The following is a 20218-nucleotide window of genomic DNA, read 5'->3' as shown; positions in this document are numbered from 1 at the left end:
AATTCTATCAAGAACTGTTTGGAGTCAGCCCCCCTAGTCATTCAGCTTGGCTTAGTTGATGTGGTATGGACTGAATTGTATGGTAGCCAAGGCTGAGATCTATTTCAGAGAAATAGAGCCTCCTGTTTCCAGTAGACAGACGGTGTCAATGCCAGCCTACTCCAAACTTATACCAAAATGCTTATAACTCAGAAATAAATGCACATAGACCACTCCAACCATAGCTTTTACCACAGCTACTAGACAGGATTTTTAATTAATTTTCATCAACTAGATATATTTAACATAGAGATACATTGCATAATTTCTAATAAACATTTAATATTTAAGAAACTTGTCATCATAAAAGTTGCATTATTTTCTCCTCTGTTGTCTTCCTCTGATTTAAAAGTACAAAGTATAGAAGAAGGAGGAGGAGGAGGAAGGGGAAGAGAAGCCCCCTTGCTGACCTCTGATAAGATACTGTATTTTTTCCATGTTGGGACACCATTTCCTTTTCTTCCATGTTATTTATCATCAAATAGATACACTAATAATATAGTGACTCTGTGTATTGTACATTAAAATAAGAATAAAGCTTGTAAAGCAGCACTTGTCTTACAATAATTTATGGTAGAATGTTGCATAAGAGGCCTCCAGTTCTCAGTGGTGAACTGTGTAGCTCTCCCCAAAAGAGAGCTATTTACCTCGCTTTTGAACTTGGCAGGACCTTTTGACTTGATTTACCTTTTGACTTGATTTACCAAAAGAATGTGGCAAAAATGACCAAATTCTAGCTCTAAGCCCAGTATTCAAGGTCCTGTACTTCTGCTTCCTTTTGGAACCTTGCTTCCACTATGAGAATGAGCCCCAGCTACCATGGTGGCTAATGAGACCACACACACAAAAAAACAAAACAAACAAAAAAAAAAAACTCATGGATTTGAACTCAGGTTTCAATCAGCCAACAGACTACCTGCTTTGAATTGATCCTATAAAAGGGCATGAGCAGACTCTGGAGCTGGTTTTGCCTGGTAAGATACTTCACATCAGGAGATTAAACACTTGGGTTATAAACACATGTAATGGGAGATTACTTTTGTTAACATTCTGCTGGTTTGTAGTAGAAATGGAAAAAAAATCAGCCCCCAGTTAACATATAAAGTCAATATCTACTGGACACTGGGTTGAAAAAACATCTACACACATAAAGGATTTCTCCAGGTTTTGAAGGTCTGTTGTGTCGTTGAGGAGTAGGCTTGCAGGACCTGTTTTGCAGTAAGCCCTGTGTCCCTTTTCTTCATAAAAGCAGTAGGTGGTACTTGGACAATTTGTTGCTTGGATATGATTACACAAGTCTTATTCTCAAATATGTCTTTCAGAAAAAAATAAACATTTAAAAGCAACCCTGTTAGAGTTGTCAGTGGGTAAACTCAAGAGCAATAGAAATGGTCTCTTGTTTGTTAATTATACTTCAGTAAAAGAGCTCACCTTCTTACAGATAAATAATTAGAAAAAGAAATTTATCTGCATGATGCCAATAAAAAATAGAATGAGGAAAAGAGACCATAAAGCTTAGCACCTTAAGAAGAAGTGGTTTATAGAGAGTCCAGACTGTAATGGGCTTCTTCAGTTATATTTTTTTTCTTCTCTGCATTTTTAGTATGAACCATTTTGAGAATCAAAAATGAATTTTAAAGTAAATATCTACAAATGCTTTTTTTTACCAGGCAAGTTTCTGAGTTATGGGTTGGAGAAACCATTTCTTGACTACCTATGTATACAGTATATATTGATTGGCCTTTGACTGGGTCACTGAAGTGAGAGCGGCCTTGAGAATAGGCCTTGATAAAGAGCAGAAAACAGGAAGCATCTGTGTCTCTGGCCAAGGTCAAGCATGCTCATCCTCATCAGCTATGGCTACTGGTCCCACAGAGGCTGTGCCACTGGACTCACCTTATACATAACCCCTAAGGTTTCTGATCCTAAAGCAGTCCATATATTCTGTCATATTTGCATTATTGCTCAAATTCAATATGTCAAAAAGAAACTCCATTTGCTTGAGCATAATTTACATGCCCACAGCTGCACATCTGTGAGGGGGAGAAAATATACATGATTCTTTGGTGCTTCTCAGGTATGAAGTGAGGTTGAGGGTTGCTGGGTCTTTCCTCCCATCAAACCCCTCCTAATGAAGAAGTTCCCCAAAATGGGAAGGGGGTTTAGATACCAGCAACCAAAAAAAAATGTTTTTCTCTGAAGTAATATTCTCATCATGGTACACAACTACATTTGTGAAATTTTATGTAATAGCATCGGAGAATCTCATCTTAAAAAAATAACCATAATTATTCTATGATTCTGTAATCAAAAATAGTACCAGTTTATCATCTATAACTACACACACAATAATGCATATGATCTAATAGCAGTGGCCCCTTGCAGATATATTTCTAAGAAACCATTAACTCTGAACGTCAGAATTTGTTTTTAACATTAATTTAACTCAGATCCCAGTGGTCATGATGACATTCAAGACAAAAAAAAATTGCTCTTTGCTGTGGATGAACACAATGTGCGCTTCTGTCTGGCGGAGTGAGTTTTATCAAGAAGGGCAGCCAAAGGAATTGCAAATCTTTTCTCTTTCTCTGAAAGGAGCTAAGGCAAATCATTTAATACATAATGCCAAGCAATGCTGAGAAATAGTCTTCCTCACTCCTGAAGATATTTAAAAGCTACTGAAGCTCGGCCTCTGAATGTCAGTAATAGGACTTATTCCCAGATAAAAATACATAACCTGCACTTAATCCAAAGGGAAAGGAGTTTCTTAATCTTTTTTTTTTCCAAATAGATTTAGCCTGTGTCAGCACTTTTCACATTTTCAGTTCTCGTCTCCAATTCTGGTCTTTAGGTATTTGGTTTTTGTGAGAGGTAATAGGTAGTGATAATCCATGAAACAAAGTATTTATAAGAAGGAATTAGGGAGCTTTGTGCAATTCTTTTCTTCTGGCCACTAGAAAGAATACTCCTTGCTGAATAGAGTGACCAGGAAATTAAAATCCAGAACTAATCCACAGACCTCATTCTGTCTATTACATTTATCCTGTGCCCCACCCCATCCCCTGCACTCTGCCTTTAGACAGCAATGGGTCCAAGTTGAACCATCTAAGTATATCTCAACTAGAAAAACTTTACTAGTTTGTTTTCTCAGCTTCTCTGTACACTCTTTATCCCTTCTGAAAATGACAATTGGGAAGTAGGATAGTCAGGTAGAGAAAGAAAGTAGAAACCTAGGTTAAGTTAGAGCACACACCAAGGATAAAACCCTAAGGGTCTGGAAAAGCAGGCGAACTGGAGCTTGGAACAGTCTACTGTAGGGTAAAGAGTGTGGGCTTGAGTTAGGTGTCTGGGTCTCAAACCCCAGCTCCATTCTGTAGAATGTCACCAGAGGCAAAATTCTAAACCCTTTTGTACCTGGGTTTCTTTACCTGTATGTGAAAATGGGGATGCATTTAAAATGCATAGCACAGCACATGAGACACAAGAGACTCTCTATACATCTGCACTGTTTATACATTTTTCTCTACTTCTAGCTATAGATAGAGACAAGTGGCTTTCCTTATTTACCACTAAAAGCACATCAACAATTCTAGAATTGTCTCCCACAAAAGGATATGTGTAAAAGCTACCATTAACTCCCATTCTAATGACTTTAGAAAAGAAGAAATATTTCCAGTATTGCAAAGTGAGTTCAAGTATCAAGCTGGTAAACTGTCAATATGTGCTCATAATTGCATGCTAACAGTAAATGCAAATGATGTTATTATATTAATAGCATACAAAATCCTGAAGGTAACTAGGATTCTGATAGCAGCTGCAAGTGACATCAGCCCTCTTCCTTGTGTCTTGGATTTGGAAGTGATAATTCTCGATTGTTTTGCAACTGTGTGCTAAATGTGATTTTTTCATATCAAACAGATTATTTTGATGTAAAAATGCTGATCATTGGAACATAGCAGAAAATCTATATAAAACTAATGCTAAGTAGGAAAATAAGGGAATCATAATCTTATATGTACTTTCAATCAACTGAGCTGAGGCCTTCTATATGGACAAATTTCTATATACAGGTGCTCACTCAAGTAGGGTCCCTGTTTGGATGAAATAAAAGGCATCTCAAGAATTGGGCTGACACTGAGATCCTGATACAGTCTCTTGCCCCCAGAGCTACTCATCTAGAGGGCCCTCGACCTGTGTACTCCCCACTGCTCAGATGTTGACATCACCATCTTTCTCCTGTGCTCGCCTCCCCTCCAGCTGAGCAGCCAATCCTGTTGGCTTTACCTTCAGAAGATAAACTCAGAGCTCCCTTTACCAACCAGTCTAGGGAAAACAGACTTCATCTGTTGCTACATTGTTACAGTAATGACAGCAATGTTGGCAAAAGGTGACACTGCAGTAGGTACCAGGCACTAGTCTGTGTATTTCACAGATAACAATTTATTTTGCTTTCACAACCCTGAGGGAGAGGTATGATCATCTTCAATTCGAAGATGAAGAAACTAAAGCATGTGTGTGTTGGTGGCGGGTAATTTGCCTGAAAATGGCAGGGCTGTTCTCGAAGCTTCTACAACTGTCCACCTAGATACCCCAGTCTACTTCCAGCACAACAGACAGTGGCCGTTTCAATCCCATCAAGTCAGCCCTTCACTTATCTTCTAGCACCTTCCCATATCAGGAAGCCCACGCTACTCCTCATAACCTCACCTCTTACTTTCCTCACTGGGGTTCACTAGGTGCTGAGCCGCATCACTGGCCCCCTCTTTCTTCTGGGCCACTCTAGCATGCTTTGCCTCAGGTCCACGGAGTTCCCTTCTTCGTTTCCTCCCTGTCATTCTCCAGGTCTTTAGTCAAAAAACATCTCATTGAACTCTGCCCTGGCCATTCTATTTAAATTTGTACCTTTCTTCATTACAAAATTGCCAGTCCACATTTCCTGATTCTTTTTCTCTTTGGCAATTGCCCTCTTGTTCTGACATGTTATCTATGCCACTCCTTTGTCTTATTTAATGTCCATCTTGCCCTACCAGCTACAGATACCCACCCTTTCTTTCTTTGTTGCAATATCCACTCAGCCTAGAACAGGGTCTGGTACATAGTACATGTCTTTGATTTCAATAGCAAACTGATTTTGCTGTATAAAAAGACTGACAACTGGGGTTTCATCCAAAGCAATTTAGAGCTTCGCACCCCAGGCCTGAGCCATGTAATATATAAATTGGACGTTCAGCTCTAACTAATCAGGAAGTGACGCGTTTGCCTTCATCTTCTCCCAGGAGGGCTCTGAAAGCTAGCCTGTTGAAATCCCAGATTTATATTTTTGTTATTTTCCTCTAGAATCCATATCTTTGGGTGCTTTAGCTGTGCTGAAATTATTTAAGCTTTCTCTTTCCTGCCCAGGAAGTGGTTTCTACTAATGTGATTTTCTTTAGAATAAACACAAATTAAAATTGTACATAACATTTGAGTGTTGGTTTTCAATTTCAAAGGCTAATAATTAAATTTCCTTTGTTTTATAAGGTTACAGCCTCAGTGTGTAAGAAAAGTACCTGGTGGTTATTGAATTTATTGCTTGTTATTACTGAGAAATCTCTTACATTCAGATGACATAACAGATCCACAGAGCAAACCAAAGTAAACTAAGACTTATCCTGCTTCTGTCTAAAAATCTCCACACACCATTTAAAATTTAGACTTTTAGCTTAGACTTTCCTTATTTGTTTATGTCATATTCATAAAAACACTCAAAAAGATCAGCTATTTTACTTCTAATGGACTTTTGAAGTGAAATTAAACTAAGCCACACCATCATGTCCCAAAGTCTACAGATGTATTAATTTACTGGAGATATTGTGGAGGCTCATTTCTCAACTATTAAAGTGTTTGGGTGCAGACAGCTTTGCATTCAACTTGCTTCCATGTGCATTTAACATCATATTAAGTGAAGAAATTCAACTGTTATTTTGAGAGAGTTTATTTGACTACTTCCAGTCTAACAAATGAAATGCTAAGTAAATAAATAAATTGCCAAATAGACCTTTAAAAAGCTGTTGCATTTAATTCTTTATGTAAACTATTTCTATCCATCAAAATTTTCATTTCCATGAGAAGAGAATATTCCAAATCTCATCATAATTATGGTATTACCTGAATGGAAAATACTTTAAAAAATTATTCTACTTTTATTAAAGCTTTAAAGTTCTTCAGAAAATATATTTAGAAATTATTGCCTCAGTACAAATCATGAGAGGAAAAGTAAGAAATTGAGATCAAACCTAGATATCAAAGACATGAAACACCAATAAATTGGTTTAACGGCTATTTTTTTCTCCCATCTAAGCCACCAGGTCTAGTTAGATAAATAAAACAAAGAACAGTGCCAATGTACTGGTTTAGTATAGTAGAGTATGTAATAAACAAGAATATAGGCTTTGGTTTTACTATAAGTTTAGTTGATCAACACAGGATTTTTAGTGATTTAATTTTAATTGCCATTTTATAATATTTAAAATTTTCAACTGTTCAATGTGATCAAAATATGTCCACATCCTCACAGACAAGCAATGGATGTAGACACTGGGTATAGTGTCTCAAATTTATTTTAAAACTTTACATTTGTTCCATTCCTGGGTTTAGGAGTGACATTACCTGGTGGAATTGGAGTGTATTTTCATTGGAAAATAGGTAACTTTAGTCATTTCACCACCTCACAAAACCGTCAAGCTGTACTTGAAGCAAGTTTGTCAGCTCCAAGGTGTTGATCTCCAGTGCTCTGATGTTCAGTATCTTGAAGAGAAGGATCCAGAATAAAGCAGTAGAAGCAAGAAAGGAAGAAGATGAAGATCCAAGAGGTTGTTAAATGGGCCCTCTGAGTCAGGAAGACCCTGTGGGAGAAACAAAAGCAGTCACGCCAAGGGAAGGGAGATTCATCACAAGTACTCCAAGTGCTACTGGGTGAACCAGATACTGGATCCATGAAGCAGAATGGTGGCAGGGGCCAAGGTAACAGCACTGCCCCACCCTCCCCTTCCCCAGCCCAAGGGAAATGATTAGCTCTTGCCTTTGCTTCAATCTGCAGACAGATGTTTCATTTGACCATAGACAAATGAGCCTCCCAATGCAAAGCCACACAGAGCCCAGCTCCAGAGCGCCCCCTAGAGAGCCAGGCTCTGTACCTCATGTGCAAACTTCCAAGAGAGGGACACTGAGTAGCAGGGCACGTAGGGAGTTCTTGTTTGTAAATTTCATGTTTATTTTAACATTTTAATCATAGTTTGTAATGATATCTCATTGTGGATTTAATTTTTATTTCTTTAAAGGCTAATTACATTTAACATCTTTTCACATGCCTGTTTGTATAAGCAACAACTATTCTGCTCATATCTTTTGCTTGGTTTCTAATTGAAGTTTCAGTGCTAAATTTTGAGGATATTTTTTAAAAAATATTCTTTATGTAGTGCTGTTTTGAATTAAATGTTTATTTGACCCAAAAGTCATATGTTAAAGATTAATGTGGTTATATTTGGAAGGTGAGGCCTGAGAATAGACTGCATTATTGCCCTTGTGAGAAGAGACAAAGAGAATCTGCTCTAGTGAGCTCATTCTCCTACCTGGTGTGCTTTCTCTCTCTCTCCTCCTCTCTCTCCTCACTCTTTCCCTCTCCCCCTCTCTTTCTCTCTCTCCTTATCTCCCTCTCTCCTTCTCTCATGCACACAAAGGAATGGCCATGTGAGGCCCCAGTGAGAAGAGCAGACTCATAAAAGGTGTTGGAAGTCATCTCAGCTCCAAAGACTAACTTCCCCCAAGAAGAACTGTCCAATGGTGAGCCCTGCTGGCTCACATAATCCTGCCACATGATTCTTACCCACCAATCAGACTAGCCCTGCTGGCTCACCTGATCCTTACCCATCAAACTGACTAGCCCTGCTGGCTCACCTGATCCTTACCCACCAATCAAAAAGCACCCCATGCCAACTGTCAAACCACCCCTGGCTCTATAACATGCAGAGATATTCCTCAATAAACAGGCATTTTCTCTGATGGCAAGCCTTGATCATTCTTTCAAAAGGAATCAGAAATATCTCTGCCTTTTCCATTTTCTGAAAGAGATTGTGTATAATTTGTGTTAAATCTATTTAAAATGTTAGGTTGAATTCCCCACTGATACTACAATGGCTTGAAAATTTCTTTTACTTGAGTTTTAAAATTATGAATTAAATGTCCCTAATAATTATAGGACAATTTAAGTGATCTATTTCCTGTTGGATGAGTTGTCATGGTCTCTGTCATGTAAGGAAAGGCTCCATTTCATCTAAGCTGTGAAGTCCGCCTGTTGCGGCAGCATACCTGCCTTCCCAATGGCTGTGAGATCTGCAGCTACCCTTTACATCCTGGATACAGGAGATTGCTATCTTTACTTTTTATTTTTGTTAGTTATACTAGAGATTTAGCAATGATTTATTTTTCCCCAGGGTAGTTTGTATTAAAGAATGAGAATTTGATTAATTATATTTGTTATCTTCTTTTTTAAAAATTTTTATACCTGCTCTTTATTATCTCTTTCCTTTTTCTGGCTTCTGGTTTATTTTTATCTTCTTTTTCAAGTTTTTTTTTTAAACTAGATATTTAGAACGTTAATTGGAGCTTTATTTTTCTCTTCCAATGATGGCACATTAGTTCCACAAGTTTCCCTCTCAGAGATGCATTAGTTGCAGCCCACATATTTTAACATATTGTATTTTTATTTCTACTCAGTTCTATGTAATTTTTTTCTCCTATGAGTCCTATTTGATCCATGGATATTTAGAAGTATCTTGTTTGATTTCAAATTGTTTGAATTTAGCTGATTGTGTCCTTCTGGTGGGGTTCCACAGGTCTGAAAGTTCCAAGGATTTTCTGAAAAATGACATTTAAATCTCCAGGCTTGATTAGATTCAAATTCAATTGTGTGTATACAAGGTGTGTTTTTTTCTCTCGTGTGTGTGTGTGTGTGTGTGTGTGTGCGCGCGCGCGCACAAGATTAAGTCACATTTAGAAGAACACATCTGACTGCTTCTTACTGATTCTTGCCTAAATCCATTAATTTCTCAGGTTTTGTAAAATAATGGTATTCTAATTCCATCATTCTTTTTCATTGATTAACCAAAACATTCCTAAAGAGAATTTTTCGTCATTAACTATTTGGTTATCTTAGATAGTCTAAAAGAGATCTTTCTCTTTTTTTTCCCCCAAAACATTCCATTTTGTGGATACACTGTAAATTATCTAACAAGTTCCCCATTAATGAACATATGTATATCTCCACTCATTTTTTATCAACAGTAATTCTGCCTTGAATAGCCTTCTCTGAACCACTTTTCTGTTTTCATTCTTGGTTCTGGCTTGGGGTTGTGGAAGTGTTTTCCAGAGCAAAGATTAGTACATGGTGAACTTCTGGATATAGCCCAGCTCCTCTGATTGAGACAGGCCATTGTGCATTTCAGGGAGGACCATTCTAGGGGAAGATTCCTAGGAAAGACGTAGTTTGGACACAAGTGATAGAGAAATGGAGAAGAAAGGGAAGGAGGAGTGATGAGAGGGAAAACTGGAGGAGTTCAAGGATGGCCCTCAAGAGGAAGATTTACCCCAATAATTTTCAAAAGAATAAGGAATTTCTAGGAAGGTATATTTAAAAAATAGTGCAACAAAAGGAAATAGAAATTTAACAGAAGACTGATTGTAACTATTATCCAAACACAGGCTTAATGGGCAAACTTTCATGAAAGGCTTTTTGCACCTGTTCTGCCCTCTTAGATCAATCCCTGCAGGCTGAAGGAGAATCTTCAAAGAACAGCGGGTAAGTGATTTGCTAAAAATCCTGCAGATAATTGATTAATTGTACTGGCCTTTACTAAAATGGAAGTGATTTTTCAGAGTAGCATGTGAGCGTATTTCCATTTATTTATTTTAAATAAAATGCTGGGATTTGCCATTGAAGCTCTGGGAGAAGTTTGACATGGTGGGTTGTTCCCTTGCACTACCTGTAGATGGCACAAGGAATGCCCCAAGTTCATTGTCAAGTAAAAGACACCCCCTTTTTAGGCACTGACAAGTAAAATACATACTCCTCCTCGGATCAGCAGTACAGAATCATAATTATATTAGTAAAACACAGTTCACCTCAATGATTTCTATTATCAGTCTCCAGTTGCTGAATAAAAAGCAAAATATTAAGAAGCTGGAAACATATTCTGCCTAGATCATTATGATTTTTCTCCCTTTACTTTATGTACAGATTGCTTACTACCATGGTGTTTATCTGAGAACAAAGAGTATAATTTCAATACACATAATAATTTTCTGTGCTGCTAAAACAACTTCCTACAAAAATCCACACTTTAGAACAATCCCTGTTTATTATCTTCAAGTTCTGTTGTTCAGAAGTCCAGTGAGTTTGGCTGGATCTCTGCTGATGATGCTTCAGCCCCAAGTGAAGAGTTCTGGAGGTCGTGGGGGAGGGTTCAGGTCTGCACCCACTCAGGCTGTTGGCAGGATCCATGCCTGGTGACCTGAGCTACCTTGTCCTTGCTGGCTGGGGGCAGAGGCAGTTCTCAGCTGTACCATCCCCCCACTCGAGACCCCCCTTTCTCCATCTTCAACCCCCTCCAAAATGGGTGCATTCTCTTACTCTGGATCTCTTTGCCTTATCCCTTCTACTCTCCTCTCGTATCTCCGACTCCAGCCTGAGAAATTTTTCTGCTTTTAAGGATTCAATGCCTTTAATGACTCCAGGTTACACTGGACTTAACAGGGTAATTCAGGAGACTAGTCCTCATGTGTTAAGGTCTAATTCTATGAAGCCCCTTCCTGGAGATACAGAAGTTCCATGTTTGAGTGAACAACCAGGGGATGAAAACCTTGGGTGGTCTTTAAGCTAAGCACGCCATGTTCCAAACTTTTCCTTCAGTTTTTCTTCTTCAATTACTAGGAATGTCAGGGTCTAAAATAGGACTCATTTATTGTCTGTGGTCAAAATAATTAAGCAATTCACTCAACCATCAAATATTGATTGAAGTACCCACTGGACGCACAGCTCTAGATAGTGTCCTCACAAAGTCTAAGAACAACAAAGGTGCCTCACTTTAGGAACTTGATTATTAACAGTGAGACTTACATGAGAAAACAAATAAAAAACCAAGTGGAAAGATAGAGTGAGAAATGATGCCAGCTGGTGAGACATGCAGGGCACCCACCTCCTCCTTTACATGACGTGGTGTGAAAAGCTCCTTGGATAACACGAAGAAGAATAGAGACCTGGTCTGGGGAGGCCATGCACACCTGTAGTCCCTGCTATTCGGGAGGCTGAGGCAGGACAATGATTTGAGTCTAGAAGTTCAAGGTCAGCCTGGGCAACATGGTGATAACCTGTCTCAAAAAATAATGTGGGTGCTGGGACGTCCTTTAGTGACAGAGCTGCTTAGCATATAGGAGGCACTGGGTTCAATCCCTGGCCCCAAACAGAACAATGCAAAAGAACAGAGACCTGAAAGAGTGAATAAAGAAACCACATGGAATCAAGGGACATGGGCATTTTAGAATGAGCAAAAAGCAAAATTCAAGTCCCTAGACAGGAAAGCCCCTGGGCTGGGGGTGGGGGCAGGACAAAGCCCATGGGGAGAGCAAGGGTGAAATCGAGAAATAACGTCCGAAATGTCCTGGGCACAGAAGCAGGAGTACAGCATGGGAAACTTTTCAGTGCTATAAATAAGGTCCACCATGTACTGGACATTTGCTGTTAACAGACATGCTTTTCAATTAACTGAAGCTGAGGAAAATAAAACTCCCATTGCTCAACTACAGCGTGCCTTCAGCAAGCACCCACGGCACGTCTATGCACAGATCCAGGCACAAGCCACACTTTGATATCTACCCTACCATTTATAACATTCTGTAATTACATATTCCCCAATCGCTTAGTGGAAAACTAATCAGAAAGCTCATTTCTCTTACAAATATTCAGTTTATAATTTTCTTATGGTCCTGAATCTCTCCTGTTTAATAAATATTGGATGGATAATTGAATGATAAGTGAATAAGAGGGATGAATGGATGAAGAAAAGAAAGAATAAATAATAAATTTAAAGGAGGATATCACTTATGCAAAGTTATGAGACCCAGTGAAATAAGTTCTGTACAATAGCATCAAACAGGGAGAATGAAAACGTAGCCTTGTGGCTCTAGGCAACCATGCAGTGATAAGGTCATAATGACCAGGTCTCAAGGTTGTCCAATTAATGATATTAATTAATTGGGTACTAATTAATTAATTAAGTCATTAATTAATGATATCCCAAGGTGAATCCCCATCTTTTGTTCTAGATTAGCTGGTTAAAAAAACATGATTTTTAGCTTTCAATGGGTTATATAAAACAGCTGATGTGATTCCTGTATAACTTCAAATCTTGTATTTACTAGCATCCTAGGCCATCATTAATTTTAATATAAAAGTAAAGAGTTTCTAAGTCACAAAGCTGCCAAACTTTGGAATTTGATTCTCTAAAGACTCAGTCTTCTTATCTATTCAATGGAGATAATAATACTGCTTACATCCTAGGATACTGTGAGGTTTAGATTAACTGATGTACCATGTCAGCCTTCGACTCCACAGATGCTTAGCATAGGGCTTGGCCTGTGTCAGAGTTTGTGTAGACCAGTGGCTATGCTCACTGACAGAGTTAGAAGGATTAAAACATAAAAATCAGAATTGTTCCAAGCATCCCTACATTTCTAGTTTCACATTCACCACTGTGATTTTGTTTCAGTAGAATCTGCAATGGTTACATAAAATATATATAAATGTAGAAAAACTTTTGTTGGCTTTCTCAAGTATTAAAAATAACTTTTGCTCAAAAATGTCTCCTAGAGATATAGATTCACTCACCTGTGTTTATGAAAACTTTTTTTTGCATGTATGTTTATTGGGTTATGGTTTACAATTACAAAATCCTGAAGATAGTTTAAATATTCTCCAGTAGAATAATGACATGAGTTATTGAATATTCCTGGCTTACAACAGTGGAATGCATTACAATCCTTATTACACATATGAAGCACAATTTTTCATATCTCTGTAAATAAAGTATGTTCGTCAATTTATGCCATTATACATGTACTTGTTTTTTTATTAAAATTCTTAATACACATAAAACACTAAGAATAATGAGGTAAAGAAATGTGAAGACAATGGAACATTACTCAGCATTCAAAGAGAATAAAATCATGGCATTTGCAGGTAAATGGATGATGTTGGAGAATACAATGCTAAGTGAAGTAAGGGGCCAAATGTTTTCTTTGATATGAGGATGCTGACTCATAATGGGGCTGGGGGCAAAGGAAGAGTGCAGGAACTTTAGATAGGGCAAAGGGGAAGGAGGCAAAAGGAGGGAACAAGGGGTACGATGGTGGAATGAGTTAGACATCATTACCCTAAGTACATGTATAAGACACGAATGGTGTGAAAATACTTTGTGTATAATCAGTGACTGTAAAAATTGTGCTCTATATGTGTAATGTGAAATGAATTGCATTCTGCCATCATGTATAACAAATTCATATAAATATTTGAAATGCAAAAAAAGGGAAAAAAAATTAAAAAAAATAAGGGCTGGGGATGTGGCTCAGTGTTTAAGGACCGCAGGGTTTAACCTTCCATACCAAAAAAAAAAAAAAAAAAAAAAAGAATAAAAGAACTGATGAAGAAAGGAGGCCTAAAGAAAGTAAGTGCTAGGTCCAAAGTTGTGGACTCAGATTGGAATGTACCCACTCTCACTAGATTGAGGCCCTTGCCATTCTGATGGTATGTTCAGTCTGGTCATTGATCATATGTTTTACATTATTTACTCCCCTTTATTTTGATTTTTAAATTACTGTCTGTCCATTTTTTTGACTGTATGTGAAGTGATTTTGGCTATGATCTGTCCTGCTCATAATACCTTGTAGTTCTTGCTGGATAGAGTCCCTTAATCCCAGATTCTTTTGGGAGATATTTTCTATTATCTGAAACCAACATGTATTTGAGTCAAAGACTTGAGGGTTTGCTACTGGTAATTAAGTTTGAGGAAATTATCTCATGGTTTTGTCATAGAAAAATGCAAATGATCTTTACCATGTAGAGAAGACGTAAAGATCAAATTAAGCATTAAATGCAGTGGGTTGGACATATAATATGTCATGGCTAAATAGTAATTGTCATGACCATGCTGTCATTAACATAGACCAAGTATATTAGTATCTTTCTATGATGTTAGAATTTATTCAATAACAATAAACTCATAGGCTATAACACTTTTAAAAATGTGAAGATATTAAATGAAGTCTAATCTCCTTGAAATTGAAGCACATGAAAATTTATTCCTGTTTGTGTTAAGACTCATGATGCACACATACTTAACTTTATGTATGCTATGGAGAGAATATGGCAATAATAATTTGCTCTTGAGAACAGGACCAAGGATTTGAAGACTAGACTGAAAATCAAACAAACAAGCAAACAAAAGACAATAGAATATTTTGCTATACATATACACTGTTGGGCATTTAAAAATATTTATAGTACTCATTTAATTAATAATTACTCCACAAATCAGGTAAAACATTAAAGCTGTTAAAAAATCAGATAAAAAGTTGTTTTTTCAATAGTTTCATTTTTATTTCAATTTTGGTTGACTCTAGGGCAACATTAATCTATGAATATAAAGGTAGTGCACTATAGAAACAACTCCTGTTTTATTTCCAACATAATAATATTGGAACTGCAGACAAACCTGGGATCATTTGAATTTGCTTGCCCAGACACTAAAATTGTTAGGAAATGCCTTACAGAAGTTAGTCCGACAATTTTAACTCTTCAGAGAGACTGAGAGTGAAGCAGTTTATTTAGGGATTCACTAGCCTTATTGGCTTTCTGTGGGTGATTTTAATTTAGAGGGATTCTTACAAGAGGAAAGATTGCAAACCCCATTTATCAAAGATCAGCAGTGATTAATGGCTGGGAGGCAACTTAGTGGGGAAGAGAGTAACCAGTCCTTGGACACCAAAATATCCAATGGAAATTGAACTTACATGCTGGGTAAAATTCTATTATCTTAAGATATTAAAGTTATTATCTTAAGTTAAACAAGAATAACCCAAGAATCCCTAATATTACTGGAACAAGTCATAAAACTTCAATACAAATACAGGTGAGACATGGATCCCATTGAAATATACGCAATAAAGATTTGCTTTTGAGTTATATTATCTTTTATAATATAAATATATTTATATATTTAATATAAACAACTCTTTTATGATACACTTTATAAAAAAATAAAGCCTTTTAAGCCATTTAAAATTGACTGTATTACCCAAAACTCAACTGAATTATTGCCACAAGTAAACTTCTGAAATTTTTTTCCATGCTATAGGGATCAAATCCAGGGGTGTTCTACATTGAGTGACATCCCCATCCATTTTTATTTTATTTGGAGACACAGTCTCCTCAAGTTGCAAAGTTGGCCTTGAATTTGCAATGGAGCCTACTGCCTCAGTCTGTCAAGTAGCTGGGGTTACAGGCATGTGTTACCACATGTAGCTCACTATCCATAAACATCTTATTGCTAAATGCAAAGATTTAATGTCTATTCAATGTTTCATTCAATTTTCTGGAGAGTTGTCACCATGGATAGCATACTGGTCACTCACTTTTTTCAGGAATATCTGTCTGCTCTTGCTGAGACTTCTTTGCAGGAAGTTCTTTCCATAGGCACCTGAATGGCTGTAGGCCTCTTCTCCTCTCCTGCTCAGACTTTTGTTAACATCATCCTTCTTAGACACACAGTCCACCACCCGCTTGCTTCTCGAGGCTGCACCTATAATCAGATGGTGTCCATGAGCATCAATCCTCCCTGTCTAGGTGCTTGCAAACCACCTCTCCAAATCTAAACAGGTGCTGACCCCCAATGTTTCAAAAATCAGTTTCACCGTTTTCTCCATTCCACATTCTCCACACCCATCCTCTCTTCTGGTGTCCTTATCAGAGTCAATGTATTTGATCTACTCAGTCACTTAAGTGAACAACAGGAACATTGTCCTTTATCCCAGTGTTTCCAAGCTTTTGAGATTATCAGCACTACCAGTACTATGTACTAAATGTAAATTTTGCTTATCTTCTTATTTAACAAATTTGAGGCTGGGTAAGAATCAGTGAATTAAAGCCTTTTTCACTTGGTCTTTATGATTGAACAGTTCAGACAAATGCCTTTCTTCATTCCTCCCAATTAAATCAACTGCAAAATTGTATAGTATTCTGATATCTGAATAACTCTTGATTCCATCCAGTTTTCACCCCACTAAAGAAACTTAGATTAGGCCACCACCCTCTTTTGCTTTCTCAGTCACCAAATGTCTCACTAGCTTGTGTCTTTTGCACTCTGCCCATTTGTCATTCCAAACTCCTATTCTTACTCACTGCCATCTCCTTAGGACCCCTCTGCCTAATTTTCTTCCACATACCAGTGGCATAGCAGTTTCTAGGTCAATTCTTCTTATTCCCCAGGTCTGGAATAAGTGGCTCTAAGTGTGCACTCAAGTCCTATGTTTTCACTGGGACCAGATGAGGCTACCTTTTGTACATTATTCATGTCTGTTAACAGAGCTGAAGATCTGCAAAGGCAAGGGGTCCTGTCATCTCTGGGACCTACTTCAGTGCCTGGCACATTGTCACAGGCTTGCCACACCAGTTGACTGGATTAATCAAAGAGATTATGCACTGGAATTACTAACATGCAAAGCTATGGGGTAAGGTATCAGTTCATTGACTGATTAATGAACACAGGCTATTGCTGCAAAGTTAAAGGTCAAATCAGTAAAAAATAGAGGAGTTTGGAGAGGACACAGAAATGACCAGTACTAACATATATGGACACTACATCAAAATGATAAAAGACTGACTCTCAACTAGCATAAAATCTGTGTAATCTTGTGTGTAAAGAGCTCCTGAAAAGCTCCTGGAAGGGCATCTAGCTCAGATTCACAAATTTGTTTTACTTATGATAATTGCTATTAAAATTAATCAAACATGCTATGTAAATGCCCCTTAAACATTTAGATTTTGAAAATTGCCATTAAACAGATGAGAAAATAATGGAAGTACACTTTCAGCATAATTGTCATTAGCAAAGCTAATTGTGTTCATTTAAATGCTAAGCATATAACTATTCACTTGCAGTGCAGTCTTTCTAGCTCAGACCAGAAAAAAAGAAAAAAAGAGAGACAAGGAGTAGGCAAGCTAAAGCACTGTCATGCTGTAAATTTTGCAGTAATAAAAACAAAATGAGAAAAGATCTCTCCATGGGGGAAATATTTCCAAACTCATTTTAAGAGGCCAGAATTGCCCCAGTACCAAAGCTGGGGGTGTGGGGAATGAGGAAAGAGAACCAGTCCCTGAATAAACACACTTGCAGAAAACCCTAAATAAATGCTGACAAACCAAATGCAGGAACTAATCTAAAAGGTTATGCATCAGGATCAAGCGAGATTTACCTCTATTATGCAAGGGTAGTTTAACATATGCAAATCAAACTATGTGACATATCACATTAAGAGAATGGGAGATCAAAACTACCTGATCATCTCAATAGATGCAGAAAAAGCATTTTGCAAAGCTAAGCATCCACTCATGATAAAAACTCAAAATAGGAATTTAAACAGAAAATTTCTTCACACAATAAAGAACATTTATAAAAAACTCACAATTAACTTCATAGTCAATAGGAAAAAATGAAAGTTATTTTCTCTAAGACCTGGTACAAGGCAAGGGTGCCCAACACTTCTGTTCAACATAGTAGCAAAAGTACCAGAAAGAGGAATCTGATAAGAAAAAGAAATAGAAAGCATGCAAACGGAGACTGAGGAAGGAAAATTATCTATTTGCAGATGACACATCCTTATACATAGGAAACCCTAAATATTTAACAAGAAAATTAGAGTTAATTAACAGAATTGATATAGTTGCATGCTAAAAACCCCATCATAGAAATCAGTTGTTTCTATACATTAACAGTGATTTATCTAACAGGGTAATCAAGAAAACCAACCCACTTATGATAGCATTAACAATGATAAAATACTTATAAGCTAAAGAATAATGCTATATGACTTAACACAGAAAATTATGAATATTTGAGGAAGTGAAAGATCCACACACTGAAAACTATGAAATATTTATGAAAGAAAATAAATGAGAGAAACATTAATGAAAATATAATCTTATTCATGAATGAGAAGTCAATATTGTTAAAATATCTATAATACTCAAAGCAATGTACACATTTAACACAATCTCCATCAAGAGAAAAAGAAATGAAGAAAAACATTTCTCGATTTCAAATTACATTACAAAACCATAGTAACTGAAGCATCATGATTCAGACCTACAGGCCAATGAGACAGAGTGCAGAGTTCAGAAATGAATCCAGGCCTGCACGGCCAATGAAGATTTCATAAGGACACCAAGAATACACAATGGAAAAAGGACAGACTCTTTGATGCATGATTCTTGGAAAACTGAATACCCATATGGAAAAGAATGAAATTGGACACTTAGATCACACCTAAAAATCAAGTAAAACTAGATTAACACTAACAAGTAAAATTTAATAAAACTCCTAGAAGAAAACACAGCAGATCATTTTCATGGAATAGGTCTCTGCAAAACTTGTTGGGTATGACACCAAAAGTTTAATCAATGGAAGCTAAAATAAACAAGACTACAACTTTTCTGCACAGCAGAGAAAACAATCTAGAAAATGAAAAGGCAACATATGATTAGAAGAAAATATTTACAAATCATACATCTGATAAAAAGTTAATATCCAAAACACATAGCAAGCTCACACAACTCAATATAACATAAGTAAATGAACAAATAAATAAAATAATTACAAAATGGACAAAAACCTGAGGAACTATTTTTTTTCCAATAAAGACATACAAATGGCCAAAAGATGAATGAAAAAGAACTCAATTAGGCTAGTATTTTGCATTTGAGGAAAATGCAAGTCAAAACCAAAATGAGTATCAGCTCACAACCCTTGGATTAGCTACTGCCAAAGACAAAAAGTAACATGTATTGGCGAAGGTACAGGAAAGGAAAGCCATGGTACCCTGTTGGTGGAAGTGTGCACTGGTAAAGCTATTAATGAAGAATGATACACAGGTTCCTCAAAAATAAAAGGAAAACTATAACTACCATATAATCCAGCTGTCTGTCTTCTATATGTGTACTCTACACACATGAGATTAGTGCCTCACAGGGATAATCTGCACCCCTATGTTCATTGAAGCATCAGCCCTAATAGGTCAAGAAGGGAAATAACCCAAGTGTCCATCCACAGATGATTAGATAAAGAAAGATTGGTATATATACACAATGTAACATCACCAGCCTTTAACAAGAAGCTGCCATTTATGACAACGTGGAGAACCTTCATGCTGAGTGAAATAAACAGCACACAGCAAGAAACATACTGCTCACTCTGACTTACTATATGTGCAATCTAAAATAGGCTTCACACATGAAAATAATACACATCACAAATTTCAGGAGGAGAGGAAAAAAGTAAACAAGCAATAACTAAAGTAAAAGTACAAATACATTTTCTAAACTAAAAAGAGAGCAGTAATTCCTTGAGTCCTCACATCTAAAACATGGATTGATGAGAATTCAGTGGTGATGAGGTTGGAGAAGGAGGGTGAACCAGAGCAGGAGAAGGCTGGATGTGGGCGTGCTGGCTCAGCTGTAGCAAGCACGTGGGACTCTTTTCCTAGTGGGATAGGAAGAAGTGCTTCAAGGAAGACAATCAAGCCCAAAGCAGTGTGACATATATTCTCTTCTGGCAAAATTCATAAAAGAGATGGTTATTGAGATGAATCCAAATAAAATCCCTGAATTCCTAAATCTCAAGATAAGAATAAGGAGAATGCTGGAAACTACAAATAGCAAAGGAGAATGCTCATTTCTGAGTTTGGGATTAAATGCCACATGTAGTCTTTGTACTATTCTGTCCTTTCTAAATTTTCCACAGTGTGCACAGAGTGCTTTTTAATCAGAGTAAACAAAACTATGCTACTTTTTAAAAAAAGTCAAACCAGCTCATACCTA

The 20218-nt window shown here is 37.1% G+C and overlaps 1 long non-coding RNA gene across 2 annotated transcripts in view; it reads right to left on the bottom strand.

The window, feature by feature from the left end:
• Positions 1 to 20218, bottom strand: part of LOC120888018 (uncharacterized) — a 59871-nt gene that overhangs the window by 20884 nt on the left and 18769 nt on the right. The window contains exons 2-3 of one of the 2 annotated variants that reach the window (XR_013433404.1): positions 15760 to 15926; positions 6688 to 6923 (exon numbers count right to left, since the gene is read on the bottom strand). This is a non-coding gene — a long non-coding RNA (uncharacterized LOC120888018). Of the gene's footprint in view, positions 1 to 6084; positions 6924 to 15759; positions 15927 to 20218 lie in introns of those variants that run through there. The other variant, XR_013433403.1, reaches the window with a different exon arrangement.

The sequence above is a fragment of the Ictidomys tridecemlineatus genome, unplaced genomic scaffold (assembly GCF_052094955.1).
Source record: "Ictidomys tridecemlineatus isolate mIctTri1 unplaced genomic scaffold, mIctTri1.hap1 Scaffold_52, whole genome shotgun sequence".
In the NCBI taxonomy this organism is placed as follows: Eukaryota; Metazoa; Chordata; class Mammalia; order Rodentia; family Sciuridae; genus Ictidomys; species Ictidomys tridecemlineatus.
Note: the sequence above shows the minus strand (reverse complement) of the source record. Positions and strands in the feature narration are given on the sequence as shown.